The sequence below is a fragment of the Pteropus vampyrus genome, unplaced genomic scaffold (genome assembly GCF_000151845.1).
Source record: "Pteropus vampyrus isolate Shadow unplaced genomic scaffold, Pvam_2.0 Scaffold52, whole genome shotgun sequence".
Lineage (NCBI taxonomy): Eukaryota > Metazoa > Chordata > Mammalia > Chiroptera > Pteropodidae > Pteropus > Pteropus vampyrus.
Window position 1 is genome coordinate 139,228 of NW_011888833.1, and position 8,758 is coordinate 147,985.

An 8,758-nucleotide genomic window follows, 5' to 3' on the forward strand; every position below is an offset into this window, starting at 1 on the left:
ATGGGACATTTGTGGGGTATCCATGTGTTGGCCTTTGGGAATATTTTGGGGATGCCTGAGGGTGCCTGAGGTTGTCTCTGTGGGGCAGGTGTCTGTGAAGGGGCTACTGGGTGTCTGGGGGTGCCCTTGATCTCTGTGTGGCCGTGTGTGTCCACCCAGTGACAGTGAAGGACAGCGTGACGACCTCTGAACATCCGCCAGGAGCTCACCTGGCCTTGGGATTCCACCGTCCCCAGCATGACTGTGCCAGGCCTGGCGGCAGCTCCTTCCTGGGGACCCCCAGGCACCAAGGACGTCACTCCTGAGGGGGCGGGGTGGGCCACCAGTGTGGACACAGGCTGTGCCGTTCTCAGACCCAGTCCTGGGGCACGTCTCGGGTCCCTCAGCCGATGAAGGCCCAGCTTGTCATCACCAGGACTACCTGGGGTGGGGGGAGGGAGTGCACCCGGTGCCCTTCTTTCTGGCCAGTCCCAGAGAACCTGGTTTCCGCTCACTTTGCTCCACAGGGAATCAATCATCCCTTCGGCTTAGGCAGAAACGACACGTTCCACAGAGGTAGCGTGCTTCATTCACTGCATCCAGATGAACACCTGCCGATGATACGTCCCTCAGCGTCCCGTGTCCTCTCGTCACGAGGCCCCTGTGGGCAACGTGGTCCGTCCTCAGCAAGCGGCGCTGGCGTCCAGCCTTAGCCATGGAGGCCTTTCGGCGCCTCCCGCGTGTGGCCGGCATTGGCTCCCCAGTTTACAAAGGGAGAAGGTGAAGCAGGACAGGTCACAGCCCTGCCTGAGCTCTCGCACGTCCCCCGACCCCAGAGATGCCCAGCTGTCATACGGTCCCAGCAGGCCCTTCGGTGGTCACCTCCCATTAGGGTAAGTGACATCCTAGGAGTGAACCCAGAGGTCCCAAGGAAAGCCGACAGCTCGCCAGAAGGCAGGTGAGTGGGTTTATTCACACCTGGAGCTCCCTTTAGGGGGAGTCAGGTGCTGTTCCAGGTGGAGCTCCGAGCTGCAGAGAGATTTTGACCTGCCATTTCTTTTGACTGGAACGCATGTTCTCTCGCCAGCTTCCAAGCCAGAAGCCGGAGCTGTCCGCTCCTGCTCTCCGCTCACTGCAAAGTCAGTGTCTCCTCTTTCCGAGAAGCACCACGGGTGGCCGCTCCTTCTCCTCGGTGTCCCCTGACCCGGGAGCCACCCAGGAGCCACTCGAGCCCACCCCAGGACAGCCTCACGTGCTGCCTCGAGGTCAGACGAGTCTAGTCACTGATTTCTGTGTCCTCCCTCTGCAAAGCCCCTCTGGAGCAGAGACGGCACAGGCCTCCTTGCCATCGGGCTGTGACTGAGGATGCGGAGGCGGAGGTAAGGGTCTGGCTACAGCCGGCCACAGGGAGCACAGGGACAAGGTCCCGCACGCTGGGCTGACCAGTCACCTCATCTCATTCTCCTCCCCCAGCCAGTCATGAGAGAGACGGCCTGTGGCAGGCACCTCGCTACACTGCGGTGACGACAAAGGCTCCAGGGGAGGGCAGGCTGCGTAGCAAAGGCTGGCTGGCCGTCGCCAGAGGCACTGTGGTCACACTAGGGGAGCCCGGCAGGGAGACGTGTGTCTCAGGGGCTGCGAATGTGACAATGTGATCAAAGAAAATACCAAAGCCGAGGAAAATGCAAACCCGAACCCTCGGCTATTTCGAGAGCATTGTCTGGGTTTATTCTTTGACCCCATGGCAATAATTACATGAAGAGATGATGTCCTTGCTTAAAAAAAAACGTGTCCTTCCCCTTCTTCTGAAATTAGATTTAAACTTCAATATTTACCTTAATAGTTCACCTACAGAAGCCCAAAGCAAGATGTTCGCACATCCCTGCAACGCAGGGTTTAAAAGAGAAAAGAAAAATAAATTCCCGTCAGCAGCGAGAGAGAAGCCAGCACGGTCTGCTTGTTTTGCACGCACTAAAAGCTTGTGCTTTCTTGGCAGAAACAAATCATCTTTTCCGTTTGAAAGAGAGCTGAGAGCCCCCCGGGCTTCTCCGTCCTCCCCAGACAGGTGGGTTTGCATATTCAGCAAGGGGGCTCCCATGACCTCGAGTGACGCATGACGTCACGGGGAGAGGCTCCCCATCACAGGTGACCGTGCCCTGGGAGGGCCCGGGTCCCTCTGCAACAGAGGCCGCAAGTGGCCCACGTGCCCGTCACGCTGACTCCCCGAGGTCTCCGAGCTCGGGTGGCTGAGCCCCGGATCCAGTGCGGGCTGAGCCGAGCTCCGTGTGTGGCATTCGCCGCAGGTGGCGTCATCGTCTTGCTCAGCCTGAGCACCAAAGGGATCTCGCTGTGCCATTTTTATTTATTTTTTCACCTTAGCAGGACAAACACCCCCAAATTCTGTGTCACGCGTCTTAGGGAAGCTTTTTCCAGCGCATACTCAGTCAACGAGGTATTCATCGCCGTAGCCTTTGATCTCCAGCGGTCCCAGGGCACTGTCCCCTGTCCGCACGCCTGTCCCCCTAGGGAATACGTCACCGTCCGTGTCATCACGCGCCTCCCCCGTCCTCCACCGACTCTTTTCTCCCCGCCGGTTCCGTTTCCAATAAACGGATGGGGATTTTCTCCGTCTCTTATCCGTCTCGAGCTCCCTGGGCGTTGAGCGACTCGTCTGCTCCGTCCTCCTGGACGCCCCTCCGCCCTGGGCTTCCGCGGCGGTGCCCCTGGCCCTCTCAGCTCCTGCCTGTGCCTCTGAGGTTGGGGTCCCAGCCCTCTGCTCTTCTTCCTCCCCGCTTCCTCCCGCCCCTTCCTCTCCCTTTCCCCCACGCCCCTTGAGTATGACAGCCGAGCTGTCCCCCTTAAGCCAGTCTACGTCTACGCCTCAACCCGGAACCCAGAACAGGAACTTGCGGCCTCCCGCAGGAACCCCCGCACTTGGAGGAATGTTCTAAAGTCACCTTGCAACACACACAGCACTAAACCTGTTAGTCCACGCGGCCAGGATGCAGCCCCCACCCCCCCACCCCCGCTGCCCCTGGAGGCTCCTTTCTCATCCTGGGCCTGCCGGGGACCACCGCCGGGAGCGAGGTGACCCCGCGATGTTGGAGCACAGCGAGCGCACTCCATGAAACCAGCCTCTGCCCCCCACCCCTCCCATCACAGGTTCCCTCCGCATCCGGGCGCCCTCCCGCCTCCCAGGCCAGAGTCTCTGCAGGTACCCCTAACTCTGCCCTCTTCACTCCACCACGTCCTTGCCAAAGCAATCGCCACAGTCCCTTGTCACCAGTTAGGTTAGGTTAGAGCCCTTTAGCTTGACCGTCAACGGGGGAGAGGAGAGCCGTTCCCACCTGCGGCCACCAGCTCTGCCCCCCACCCTGTCTCGTTCCGGGGTCCCTTCCTCAGACACCCTCCCCCAACCCAGGGCTGGCACTCCCTTTGGGGGATCCGCCTAATCCATAAAGACGGCCTCGCTTTCCCCAGCCCCACATGCTCTTTCTTTCCTCGAGGCTCCTCTGGTATTCACCGCCGACATCGTGCATTCTTCACCTACCGTTAGTAGAGTTTGTCGTCACGAGGTACAAGGGTCGAGCTGATCTCTCCTAAAAATAACTCTGAGATAAATGTCAACCTAATTGCGCTGGTTAAAAAAAACAACAAACAAACAAACAACAACAACTGAAGTTCGGAAGGTGAATTTGCCCCAAATTGCTTCTGGGATTTGAATCCAAGAAGTCTGAGCGCAAAGCCCACAGGTGCCTCGACCGCACGGTGCGGATGGCCCCGTGTTCACCCAGAGGATTCGACGGCGAAGGACGCTTATCGTACTAGTTTATTTCCCTCCCCAGGGGCCTCGCCAGGGGCTGAGCATGAAATATTTAATAAACACTCACTTATTTTGGCTTCTGGCTTCTGAACCATAGTGCGACCCCACCTGACGTAGGCAGGTGGTGAAACCTGTGGTCACGCCAGGATTATTTGCCCGATAGATAACAGATAACACAGGGTCCTCCCTCACTCGCGAAGACATGTTCCAAGACCCCCGGTGGGTGGCAGAAGCCGCAGAGTACCCAACCCTGTCCGGGCTGTTTCCTCCTCCACGTGCAGACCGATGACAAAGTTTAATTTACGAACGGGGCCCAGTAACAACCATAAGTAATAAAATAGAGCAATTACAACAATGAACTATAATAAAAGTGACGTGAACGTGGTCTTGCTCTCTCGAAATATCATGCTCTCCCGTAAGCACCTTTTCACTTAAAGGAAGGACTTAACGGCTTCTCTTTGTCCCGTCCGAATAGCCGGCGTCACTCCCCTGCGCTTTGGGGCCATTATGAAGAAAAATAAGAGCCACCCGAACCCATCCTGCGATATCACGATCCGATACCAAAGAACAGCTACTAATGACTAACTTGGTGGGTGGGGAGATGCTGGGCAAAGGACGGTCCACGTCCTGGGTGAGCCGGGGTGGGGGTGGGGGGCACGGCCAAGGTTCTAGCACACCCCTCAGACGGGCGTGCGATTCAGAACGAAGGGATTCTCTATTTCTCGAATTTCCCGTGTCGTGTGTCGAGGCTGCCGTCGACGGCAGGAAAGCGAGACCGTGGATGAAGGGGGGTCTACCGTCACCGGTGCCAGGCCCGAGTGACGATAAACTGCTTGACCTCAACCGTCCCCTTTTCCCCACTTCCTCTGGAAAGGAGAGAGCCAAGGTAAGACACCCGAGAACTCGCTGCTAGCCTGAGACGGCTTCGCTTCCAACTCGTATGCACATCCTCTCAAGGGCTCTGCTGACATCGCCCGATAGTGACGGTCACCCATCTTCCCCAACGCAGAGGGGCACCGCGCTGCCGACAACACCCCTCCGTCCTCAGAGGTCACCCCCTGAGTGTGACAGCCGGCACTCGCTGCCAGGCCAGCTGCCTGTCCCAGGCCTCTTGGTGCATTTTTAAAGGGTGACATTTGTAGGGCTGGAAGCCGGGCACTGTGAGGCTTCATGGAATTCTCAGAAAGGGCAGCTTTCGTTAAGAAGGGGTACACGCGAGGTGATCTCGCTTTTGAGGACAGGACGACCCAGCACAAGACGGTGCTCACCTCTGCCTGGGTCAAGTGCCTTGTCACACGTTAATGCACGATCGAAGTCCCGGGCAGACAGAGGAACGGCTCAGATAAATCAAGGCAGAGGCATCGGCCAATGGGTCGCGGAGACACCGCAGCTGCATTTAAACAGAGCAATTTGCTAAGCGAGTGGTTGGCCCCCTTCCCAGACGGCCGGGGTGACACGGGGCTTGGATGAGTCCTTTACTCAATCACGTTCTGTCTAGACGGGTGCACGGACCACCTGGTTGCAGCCACTGTAGCAGCAGCTCTGAGACCCGACATGGAACGTGCTGAGTGTCGCCAGTGGGGCGGCTGGCCAGAGGCAGGCCAGAGGGGTGCAGCGCGGCCGACGTCAGGCCGCGGGGAGACCCAGCCCCTCGCCGGAACGCTGGGACGCGGACACACCGGCTGCTGTGTGTTCTTCACGTGCGCCTCTAAGTCATCTCACGTGTGTCTGTTTTCATTCTTCTCATCAGATTGGACAATTCCCAAGGGAGGCGAAAGACTATTCTTAGCTTCTCCCCGTGAGCCCACGCCGCCTTCCCCTCCCCCACCCCCACCTGCACTTAAGTCGGTCTCGACTCAAGCGATATCTCAAAGATGCTGGCAGAGGCGGCCAGGCGCACACTGGATGACCATGGGGATGTAAAGCATTACTCTATTACGGTATTACAGCAATACTGTAATAACTATGCGTGGGGCCAGGTGGGTGCTAGACCAGCTGGGAATCACTTCATAAGTTAAATAAATGTCTAACCACTATGCTGTACACCTGAAACTAATATAATATTGAATGTCAACTACAATTGAAAAAGAAAAAAAATTTTTTTAAAAAGATATGCTAATTGTGAAGACCTTGAAACCCACCGAGGATGATGAAGTGACATAAGGTGACATAGGACAGGCAGGGCCAGCGCTTCCGCCTCATCAATAAACTTGGTTCCCGGCCAGGCACAGCGCATGATTTCGCTGGATGGTAGTGCGAGCTCTTTAACGCTCCATTCGCGTTCAGCCTCCTTCCAGCCTAAAGATAATTTGATTTTTAAAAGGAGCATCAAGCCGGAGCTCAAACACTGTTTGAAAATGTCGTGACTTTTTAACATTCGAATATAGCTCCGCGGAGAGTCGCCCGTGATTGACACTTTATCTCATTAAGTGCCGCTCATTAAGGACCGAAGCTACTAGCACCAGCCATTAAAGCCGCCGACTGACTGGCGGGAACTAGTCCTGAAATAAAACCCGACTCTGATTTGCTTAGAAGCCGAATCCAAGATCGGTTCATTCGCAGCTCGTCCACTAGGGGGCAGTGGATGACCGAGTTTCCCGCGGGCAGCTGCCACGCCAGTGGCTATATATACACCTGAAGGGTGACAAGCCTGCACAAAGTGAGCAGAGCCCTCGCGGCGATGACAGGTGCAGGGAGCAGCCAGCTCCTGCTACCAGCACAGTCTGTCAGAGGAAGAAGTGCGATGAATCATTTGCATTTTTCAGCAATGAACTTGCATGATAATGAACGAGGCAGTGTCACCCGCGCAGGCCCTGGCTTCCCTCCCCGGCTCCCGCTGGACCGCTGCCACGGTCACCAGGGTGACAGCACCCAGGTCTGCAGCAAGGCGGAGAGGCAGAGCCGAGGCTCGCTTTTCCAGCTGTCTGGGGCTGGTGACCTCAGGGGCGCGACTGACCGTGGGGGACAGTGGGTGGGGGTGGGGAGGGTCCCCTGCGTGGGGGTGGGGAGGGTCCCCTCCCCGCCATCCCATCCCTACACCAGCATCCCTTTGGGGGAATTCCAGGCCTGGAAGCGGCATAGCGTAAGTCCAGGGACACCAAGGCCTGGGGACTGGTGCCCCCCGGAGCTGGCCGGTGTGCAGACCCATCCTCGCCCGCCCCCCACCCGGCGTCTGTCCGCAGAGGTGCCCGAGGCCTCACGCTCTTGCTACTCTTTTTAAAACCTGTGTTAAAAGGCTGGAGGGAGGGTAAGGGGGCAAATATGGAGCTGGGAGCGGTTGTTTCGGGGCGCCCTGGCCCCTCCTCCCTCCGCCTCGCTCCTGCCCTGGGGGCCCTGGTGCCCTCGCACTGCACTGTCTGAGCCCGTTGGGTTGCGCTCCTCAGGGACTCGGTCCCCACCCTGGGCTGCGCCCACGCCTCCCGCCGGGCGACGCGCCTCTGCGCCTTGTTCCTAACCCGAGATGCCCCCCTCCCGGTCCCAATGAACCAGAACTGCCCCTGCCCGGTGCCCTGTCGCATGTCCCCACCCGGACGGACTGTGCCCTTCCCAGCCCCGCTGCGTCCCGCAGTCACCCGGACAGCCCTTCCGCTTTACCAGAAAGGCTATGAAGCGCTAGGTTAATGCAGGCTCAGGTCACGCCCCAGCTGTCCCCTGCCCACAGCGTGTACCCTCGGGAAATCGCAGGTTACCACGATGCTGTATTTCCCCCCCCATTGCGTCTCAGCCAGAGACACAGAGAGAGGTCCCCTCCCCCCCAAATAAGGATGGCGGTTGGCCTTCTGGGCCCCAACTCTGGCCCCCACTCTGCCTACCCCTCTGCTTCCCCCCCTCCACGCCCACCTGATGGTCACTGCAGAGAACCAGGCTCTGGTCAGGGTTCTTGTAACTAAAGCAAAGGATGTAAACACGACAGCTGGAGGCATGGAGGGGACCAGGGGTGCTGGTCCGCGGTACTCCCCCCGCCGCCCCCATCTACTGGTTTCTCATTTCCTTGACCTCCGCCTCCTAAAGGTCTTGCCCTCTGCCAGACGTCACACTCATCATTGGTAATGCCTGGCAGGCCTCCGGAAACTCAGTTTCAAACATTCGAACCCCAGTCTTTCGAGGTCATGCGCTCTGTACCCCAGCTCTAACGCCGGACTTTCAATCCACTGACCCTGACACATTGTCACTGTCCCTGGCCCTTTCATGGCTCATTATCTCTTTACCCGGCCTGAACCCCAGGGTCGGCTGTAACCACCTCCCCAAATGCACCCTCAGCTGCCTCTCTGTTATTACTGTTCTGTGCCGGCAGAAGCCCACCTCTGGTTCAGCCCGACTTCCCGCCTGCCCCACGCCTGCATCCGCACGGACACGGGGCTGGAGGAGAAAACTGCACAGCTGTGCTGAGCGGCCTGTCTCCGAACGCACGACCCCGACCAGGTCCTGCTGGCCGCCCCGCATCGCACGGCCCACGCTCAGACCATCCCACACGTCCCACCCTCCGGGAGAGTCTCGGGCACCTGCTCCCGCCTCCCGTTCTCAGATGGAGAGCTGGCTCCCAAGTCACGAGACAGAGGGAGCCCCCAAGGCAGACCGTCCTGTCCCCTGCGTCCCTTGCCCGGCCTGGCTCTCGCCTGCGCCCAGGCCCACCCACTCGGCCTTCCCTGCGATGAATCGCCGGGCCCCCTGCGAAGGCCAGCCTTCACTGTCGCCGGATCCTGAGCCCCTATTGCTCCCCACGGCCATCTTTCTGCATCCCCCACATCTCCCCTGCACCTCCGGTCCTCTGCATGGTCCCGTCGCCCGCGCACGTGGGCTCAGTTCCTCCTCTGGGGAAAATAAAGAAGGTCTTGTCTCGGTCCACTCGCCCCTCCAGCTATGGCTCCATTTCCTTCTGCCTGTTCCGGCAAAGCTCCTTGCGGGAGGGGTTCAGGCTGGGAGGGGTTCAGCCTGGGAGGGGTTCAGGCTGCCGGC